The 9493-nt window shown below is 36.2% G+C and overlaps 1 long non-coding RNA gene across 1 annotated transcript; it reads left to right on the forward strand.

Annotated features, from left to right (window-relative positions):
- Positions 1-1488: 1488 nt before the first annotated feature.
- LOC148780281 (uncharacterized) lies at positions 1489-8839 on the forward strand. The gene is made up of 3 exons (XR_016040874.1): positions 1489-1577; positions 5326-5428; positions 8704-8839. It is a non-coding gene; the product is annotated as an uncharacterized LOC148780281 (long non-coding RNA).
- The last annotated feature ends 654 nt before the right edge of the window (positions 8840-9493 follow it).

Raw genomic sequence — 9493 nt, forward strand, 5'->3', positions numbered from 1 at the left:
TAGCATATTTGGAGGAAATGCTACACAAAGGGTGTGAAGACAATAAGTCCACTAATGCCCAACAAAGTGTGCTCCCATGATGGGGTTACATTGTTTAGGACCATAGAGGCTAGTATGTGGTCTGGGATTGTATATGTCTTTTACGAGGACATTCATTTTTATTAACATTCTCAGTAACCAAGTCTATTTCTTTGACCCTTCGAGAATTATACTTTTCTAGTCGAAGTTGAACTTGGGTCATAGAGTTAATCTCATATTTTCGATGTAGTCCGCTACAACTCTAATCAAATTGCCTTCCATGAAGCTTAACATTATTGGCCTCCAATGTCATTGTCATGCATGCGTGCTGCATATCGTGCCATGCAGAGGCTTTTAGGCACTTGCCTTTACAAGCCACCATCTCATTGTACAATAGGGTCTTGGTTTCCTCTTGTCCCGCTTTGCTCAATAGAGTCTTGGTTTCCTCCTGGCTCAGCATCCACCACCCTGGATCCTCTTTGGCTGTGCGTATTACAAGGACTATACACGTCCGCCATCCTGGATCCTACAAGTCAATGCCTTTTCACATGCCAAGGCGAGACTCGAGAGTGATGGAGCCCCCCTACGTCCTAGATAGAATCAGCTCCAACCAGCTCTAGTAGCTTGTTTCATCCAAGTAAAGCCCTACTCTAATGGCCTTTTTCATCCAATTAGAGTACACCTTCCATGATGATCTTTTTCTTCCAAGTAGCGCATATCACATGGCCTCTTTTATCCATAGAGCCATCCTCACACAACATCTGTCACCCATGGATGTGGCACCTATTACTCTAATTGTTGCTTTCACTCAATTAGAACCACACTCCCAGAAGTGCAAAAATATGAGTACCTAAACACATATGAATATATGAGAGCCGAAATAAAAAAACCAAGCGGCAAGGCTTTTAAAAGCGATTTATTGGGCTTCCGATGCACTCATGCCATACGAGTTACACTATTCTTCATATTACATGTACATGTTTGACCTTTGCCCTGATAGAGCTTTTGTAATACTTTATATTTTGTATCTCGTTTGTTTAGTGCTTCTTATACTTGGAATATTGGATTTCTGTTCTTTTCATATATTTTAATGGAAACTGCTAAATGCCTTCTTTCTGTTGAAAATGAAATTAGTGGAATACTGATGCGAGCATCTAATGGGGAGGGAGCCTTCATTTGACCACTTTTAGTATCAGAATGTTGGTCCACTTTTTGCGCATTATGTCGTAGATTTGGTGCAGTTATTTTTTGTGCATGGTTCTTTGATACTTCAAACATGAACAAAACACCCACTTTACTCATTTAAAAAACAGATCAGAAAGGGAAAAAAAAAGACGGAACTATAAATCATGACCAAATATCTTCTTAATGCTCCTGAAATGACTGCTTCAAATAGACACAAGTATAACTTGAACTTTTTCATTAATATTAACTAATGGCTTTTCATATCTCGTTGGGCTTGCAGGACCTCACCTTGTTGTGCAGCAGCTCAAGTGATTTTGAAACTTGTGGTTCATGAAATAATGCATCAAATTTTACGGTGAAGATGGAGGATTGGGGTCAGTTCTCGTCTCCTTGTTTTCCTTGTGAAATGAAGATGAGCTGTAGTTAATGTTTAGTGTTTAAACTGAATGGATACTTTGTATGCTTCACAATATTATAATGCACTAACCATGGTATTGCTGGACCAAACCATGTGAAGTTGAACATTTGTTGCCATGGGATGTGTAGGGTTATGTGCATGCTCATCCGTGTGGCTTGCTGCAGGTCGTCAATATGTGTTAAAAGGCTTATCATCTTAAACAAGGCAGTCTAAAGTGAAAATAGTCAAGCCTTTTGAGAGAAGATGAAACATAAAGCTAGAAGATGCATGAAGCTTTTCTTAGTAATGCATATTGACCTTAGGATATATTCTCTTTTTATAATTCTTTTCTTGCATGCAATGAGAAATGGAGCATCAACATGGGAACTTGTTCAAATATAGGGCTCACTGATATTAAGAGGATATGTTATTTTCTGAGATGGGAGATGGAACCTTTATTCTTCCTTGTTTTTTGACCAAATCAGATGTAATTGTCATTCAAAATTGGATTGGTTTGGAAACATAACGGTGGTATCTATCAATTTCAGAGTAGTGTTTGTTAAGTTTCTAGACTGGCAACATATCTATGAACTTTCAGAGATTGTACCTTTTATCATTGACAAGCCTTTGCCATTAGTGTTTTTTTTTTTTTTTTTAATAAAGACACTAGACTATAAGGAATGTTTCTTCATGGAGAAAAAAGGACTACGAACTGTGGTTCCATATAGCTGTGACTTATTCTTGGATGTATTCAATTCCGAGTTAGCCAACTCATTTGCCACTGTATTTACCTTTCGAAAAATGTATTTAACAAGTTATTGAGAACTGCTCTTAGTTCTGCTTGTTCTTTAGAAACTACTGATGGATTTCCAAATTTTCTAGATAACTGTGGTAGTATCGAACTTTATAAAACTGATGGCTCATCTGCAGTTACCCCCATCTTACCACTATTTTTGTTGGGTTTTGTGTGTGCGTGTGCGTGCGTGTGTAGAGAGAGAGAGTATCTTGGTAAGGGCAATTGTAAAATGCGAGAGAATTTATGTATAACTATATTTTCATAGGAGTTTGTCAAAAAAAATGCTATCTTTAGAGAGAGAATCTTGGTAATAGCATAGATAGACCTGTGAGATGAGAGGTTCTTCTTTTGGAGTGAGGTTTAGGAAAGGGGAGATAGAATAATGTCTAAGAGAGAGAATATAGAAGAGAGTAGGTGAGACTTAGGTTGAAGCCAATTTCCATAGGACTTTAATTATATTTAGAGATAAGAGAGAAAGAGAGAGAAAAAGAGAGAGAGAGAGGGAGGGAGGAAGGAGACAAATTGAAAGGACGAGCCCTGGGGATGTAAAATGGAGAGATTTTAGGGAAAGGAAAAAGTGATGGGTGCAATACATTTGCTGGTTCGGAACTCAAGTCGAGTGCGGTAAGTTAGAAATTTTAGTTTACTTTGGTCATCTTTTGGGAGATTTAACTTGAATCAGAATTATCCTTTAGATTTTATACACATCGAATTTAGTTGTCTTGAATTGATGGTGTGAAGATAGAGGTGCACACGCATTTCCAAGTGAATTAGTATCTAAGAAAAGTATATTGTGTATTGATTTTTTTTCAAAACTCCCCTAATAGTAACACTCGTCAAAATGCAAAAGGCCTTGCAACAGACGAATGCACAAATTCAAGAGGTTTAGCATATAGTACTTGTTTTTAAAATTAACTTGGATTTATTGCCTTTTCATTTTTCCTGGTTGATGACCAGTTGTTCTTTCTTTTGTTTGTGACTAAGTAGATGATTTTCATGCATTTCAACTGGCTTGGATTTATGCCTTTTCATTTTTCCTAGTTGAGGATCAATTCTTCTTTCCTTTGTTTGTGACTAAGTAGATGATTTTCATTCATTTCAATTTCATTTCTACCGGCGCTTACAATAAAATTCGCCCTTCTTGGGCATAAATGTGCAACCAACTATAAAAATTATTGGATATTTATCATATTGGCTTGAATTAGAGAGTTTTGTTATGAACTTTATTTATATGGGGGATACTATTTTCATAAGGAAAACTGACATTGTATCTCAATTTAATGAAAGGGTGGCCCATGATTATCATCTTTTTTGGGTTATCTATGGTATTTATTATTTTGAATGAAAATTTGGTTAAATAAATGGGGACTTGCAAAATGGGAACTAGGTTTCACGTATGTTCATTTAATTGTATGGGGAATAGGGTATAAGGGTAGGTTGGTCATTGTACTATTTTGTTAAAGGTATTTTGGTTAATATCAAGGGTCCACAACTGGGTTTAAATGTACTGTACAGACGCTGTTATTGATATTATTTTGATTTATGGAATTGAAAAACATTCCCTCCTACTTTGGTGTAGTAGAGAAGGCCCCTACTTTGTGTAGAGTTGCAGCCCTACTTCGAGTACTAACGTGGTTAGGACTGGAAAGGCCCCTTGTTCCTTTCCCTTTCTTGATGGTGATCTAGGATGTTTTCCTCTTGTAGATTGACCGGCATGATCGACGGGTTGTCGTTATTGAATTGGTCTCAGATCTCTCCTTTTTGGGTGTTGGTTTTGCACCGTTGTGCCAACGAGTACGTAAACTGTTATGAGAACAACTCAAGGACATGGTCGTTGTATGTTTGATGGAGTAATTGTGATATGCTCGATTCAGCCACTTAAACATACTAGAATTGCCTAATTTCATCCATTTACACTCGTTGAAATTGCCTCAGTTCAGCGGCAAGTTGCTAAGTGCAGTGATAATTTGATGAGATAAGGGTTTCTCTATGGTTTGTCTATTTAAAACCACAAAAAAAATTATGCTCACACGATGAGGTTACCTCTTATTTGGTTATAAGGTGAATTATAACTGCAATTGGATACAGATCCGCCTTTGTCATGAACGACCAAACATCATTCAGAGCAGGTTGGCTTCACCTCATCCACCAGATCCTCAAATCTCCTCTGATTTGACTTTTTTTACATCCCTCGTACACCACTTGCTCAATTCTCATTAGATCATTTTATTCCCTCACTTATAACTTTGTCACCACCACATCCATGAACTTGACCTCTCTAACCGTCATCGAGCAAACTTGCAGCAAATGCACATGCTCTTTGGGAACGGACCTGCTCCAATACTAGATGGTATGGTGGAAAGAAAAAAGAGGAATAGAGAAATCAAAGATCGAATTGATTGAAATAATAGGAAGCTTACAATCCAAGCTTCTAGCTCTATGGTGAAGCCAAGATTTTGAACAAAATGATATCTAAGTCTGAAAGAAAAACCCTGATACGACCACTATTTATAATAAAAGATCTACTCAAATTCCAAGGAATCCTATTTCTAATTGAAAAAAAGAAGTCCTGATTAAAACAAAATTTGTGATAACTTTTTTGCCCTTGATAAAATAAATAATTCTATAGTAACTCTTAACTAGCTTAATCAAGCATTGATGTTGAGGCCTGCGAACTTTTTATTATAGTAATCATATTGACAAAGTTGGTGAAATTTTTTTTGAGATTGGCATCTAAAAGCTGCACGAGTGCCTGAATTCTCATTCTAGACGTAATTATTGCACTAGAGAAGATATTGTATCTATTTTTGTTTAAGATACCTTTTTGTAGGGATTGTATTTTCTGTTCAAATTTAGTTATCACTATCATTATTTGTGAAATTCATTTCTGGTTAGAGCTCAATTTTACTGAACTTGTATCGGAATTGAGGTTTGATATTCAAACCAACAATCCTTTCGGGAGAGGTGCAACTATATAGTGGAAGACCCTAAACAGCCTCACTATTCTTCAAGCTACCATTAAACCATTCCAGGTCAGTTATGTAACTTTTTCTGCTCTATGATGTGACTTAATATTTCTAATGGGCAATCTCAATACTGATTGTGACACACATGACTAGATTGATTTCAAGTTAATTAAACTCTGGTAACGCACATTCCATAATATTGTTTTATAGCATGTTAATCATATTTCTCTCTCGAACTCTAATTTACGTGGGGAACAAATGGTCTTCTGAATTAGGGAATGGGAGGAAGGGGCTGTGGTCAAGAATAAAGAGGAGGGTAGGTAGTGATAGTGGAGTTGACTGCATGCTTGCTTGAGAAATTTCAGGCTTGGTCATGGAGAGAGGTATTGCTTGCTTAGATTACCATGATTTGACATTCATTTGGTGAGGTCTAGAATGCATGGACGGACGGTCTGTGGGAATAGAAACATGCTCTTTTCTTTTTGGTGGTGGAGGAGGAAAGGACAGTGACACTGCAAGGGTAGCGAACCAAAAGGCTAGGTTGTGGATGGTAAGGTTGGAGAATGTTGCAGGTTGGGTGGGAGGAAAGGTTAGGTTGTGGTTGGGGAGCTTTTGAAACGCTTGCAATGGCCTTATTAATCATTTGATAAAAATGAATGACCAAAACCGATCCAATTATTAATTTGTCAGTAATTCATCAAAATCCTCATATGCATATTTTGAGAGAACCAAATGAGTTGGTCAATCATTATATCTAGCTGCTGTCTACAAGCATATATGTTGGTAACAAATATTCACCAATTTGTATTAATGTATACTTGGAGATTGGCGGCTTTGGCAAAACTTAAGGCTATTTAGTTCTCTTTTCCAACCTGAGCTTGTTTTTCAATAATGCTTTTTGTGTTTTACGATTCTAGTTTTTTCTTTGGCCTCTAGGATGATGTTATAACTTACTGATAAGAAAATATACATTGTTTATAATCTTGCTTGCTCTATTTTTTTGTGTAAGCAATTAATTGTAGTGAAGCTAGACTTGGACATTGTTCACAATCTTGCTTGCTCTATTGTTTGCTCTATATTTTTGGAGAGGGTGTTTAAAATTATTTTTGTAGGCTCTTAGTAGAATTCCAACATTTCCCTGACAGCTTCCATTCCAAATTATATATGAAAGAATAATAAGAAAAACATGGCTACCCACACTGTAACAAGTGTCCTCTTCAGATCTGTTCCTAAAATGTTGGACAATCTACGTTTGTTTTTTAAAAAAAGTATTTCAAATGTATATAAATATAAAAACAATACTTTGAAAGCATGTGATTTGAAATAATGGGGGAAAAAATGTGAAAAGAAAAGATTGAAACCTGGGATATTTGATATAAGATAAGTGATAAATGAAACTAGGACTTAGGATATCGCATTGCTACCCAAAAAAAACTAACCACTTTGCTAAGCCAAATCTGTATATGTGTGTGTATGAGAGAGAGAGAGAGAGAGAGAGAGAGAGAGAGAGAGAGAGGACACCCTTGCATGGGAAGCTAAAAGGTGGATATAATTCGAATAAAAAATACCTTCCATGGATATATTTTGCACTTTCCTCATCCAAATGAAAATTTAATTGTTAACTAACTATAAATGCAACTGAAGTTAAATAAACATTTAGGGAAGGCCCGAATGTGTAGAGTGTTTAGTAGGCTTTGCAACAAGTAAGTGATTCTCAAGCAATATGTTAATAAGGGGCATATTTTAGTCCACATAAGCCTCTCAATATCCATGATATCTTTACACATGAACCCTAACTTTGCTCTCTCTCAACAGGTTTCATGTTTGTCACAATCTTTCAACTCCTTGTTGTTCGCCATCATCACTACCAAAATAAACAAAGAACAGGAGAAAAGATATATAAATCATTATCAAGAATAATGTAAACACCACCAATCTAAATAAATGATGGGCTACAAGACTTGGATGAGCGTCCAAAGTTCTGGGCTCATGTAGACACTAAGAATGTGACACACATGTCTAACCCTATAGAAACTAAGATACTTTAATCGCTCAAAATCCCACCTCCCGACCCGTCGAATATATATATGAATGTGTTGTATCTAGAAGGGGCTAAGTTGCGTTTCTGACATGTATATTGGTGTATGACACTGACACTCGTACCCATATCCTTGTAACATAGATGATGGAGCTTTCTTGTTTCTTAAAACAAATAGAAGAGCACCTTGATATTTTACAAGAAACAGAAATATTTGTTGAGGGAAAGTAATTTATTTGGAAGAAAGCATAGACCTATCTTGGGCATCTTACAAATGGTTTTGTGAAGATCTCATTGCTTAAAGTAAGAACTATAGCCGCTTCATGAAGCAACACCCTTGCAGTAAGGTTCTTCGGAATCCACAGTTAACATGTTAGTCAAGTGCCATTATTTGAATTATGCAAAACAAGATAGAAAATCTAGGAGTGTAGCAATGCTAGTATTAGGTATCCTGCTCTAACAGGAAATTGTGGCTGCTGTATTTCAAAAAGCATGAAACAACTAGTTTTCAAATCAAGAACTATGCTCTTACAGGATATTTAGCTATTTCAAACCTCCTAAAAAAGTACGGCACCTAGTCATTTTCTGAAACTACAAGTGGCAACCAAGAGTTTTTCAATAAATATAATGCAGCAAATTGGAAATTTAAACTCATTTTCACGAAGAAAGAGTAATAAATTACCATGTTTTTACAAGTAAGCTCTGATCAGTTGCTTCTGAGAAATCAAATTGGTGGTCTGCATCTACTTCCCAGCTGGTGAACCATGTAGTTGTATGGAAACCTTCTTTGGATATTCCCATATTGTATAGAAATCCTACATCTATATCATAACAATGAAGAAAGTAACACTTTGAAGAAGGTTCTTCCAAAAACTGGTCATGATTCTTATTTGATGGTCACTAATTTTCTCTGAATGCAACCCAAAACATATATCCTTTTTCTTCTATATTCCAGCCAATTGCCGAAAAGAACGGGGTTCCTAAATGAAATATCTTCACAAAATAATGCAAGAAATAAATGAATCTTTTTTTTAAAAAAAAATAATAAAAAGAAGAAGGAGAAACCAGCCATGAAATGAAGCAATTCATTCCTACAGGGAACTTAAAATTCTGGTTCATTTCACTTGAACTATGAACTATGCATATTTCACATTAACTGTGCACAATAAATTATGTATAATTTAATAGTGCTCTAAATGCACATTCAGATATTTCCGTATTACATGTCCATGCATATGCTTATGTGAGCAATGATCCTATGATTTCATAGAATGCTAATTCTCTATCTGTGTATCTTTCACAGGATATATACAACAGATACAAGAACCAGATTATAAAGGATCAAAGGTATTTGTATACTAAAGAATAGGGGATTACTCATGTAAGATTTCCATTGGCAAAGATGATGACAACATGTTGCAAAGGCAACACCTCTCGGGCTGCAATTGTCTCTTGGTCCATTATGTTGCTAAGTATGGCAGCACCTTAAGGTAAAGTCTGCAAGCTCAATTTTAATATGAAATAAAGAATGCAGTGAATTACTGACGCCAGTAATACTGACAAAGTTATCTTCACATGCATTCCCTAGTTAATTATTGGGTGACAAACTGAATTTGCCAACCTGTGGCAGAACCACATAAATGTTTCTCAATTGCAAGGTAAGAAACACCACCTAAAGTCTACACATTATTCAAGTCCAAATCATCAACTGCAATAGTTAAGTTAGACATTAGATGCGCAAGGGGGATGTAAATTGATAGTATTCAATAAATACATCTATACATGTAATGTTAAATATTGTCTGCTTATCATGTTAAATGTGTTAGAAAATCAAATGAGCTCCCATTGACGATAGCCTTCATTAGTTTAATGGTGATTACGTATGGAACTCAAGGCCCCCTGCAAGGTCCCCTGAGCATTGGGCCCTCTAGCACTATTACAACACAATTGTTTAATGAACTTTCATCATGCAAGAGCAAGTTGAGGGTGGACCAATGCAACCCATGGAAAAAGCATTCTGCCATTACTGACCTGGTTATAGTATAAAAACTCGACATTCCTCTTAACTTGATGGTGAAGCCTTTCAACAGATT

The sequence above is a fragment of the Amborella trichopoda genome, chromosome 9, assembly GCF_054954075.1.
Source record: "Amborella trichopoda isolate Santa Cruz 75 chromosome 9, AtrichopodaSantaCruz75HAP2 v2.0, whole genome shotgun sequence".
In the NCBI taxonomy this organism is placed as follows: domain Eukaryota; kingdom Viridiplantae; phylum Streptophyta; class Magnoliopsida; order Amborellales; family Amborellaceae; genus Amborella; species Amborella trichopoda.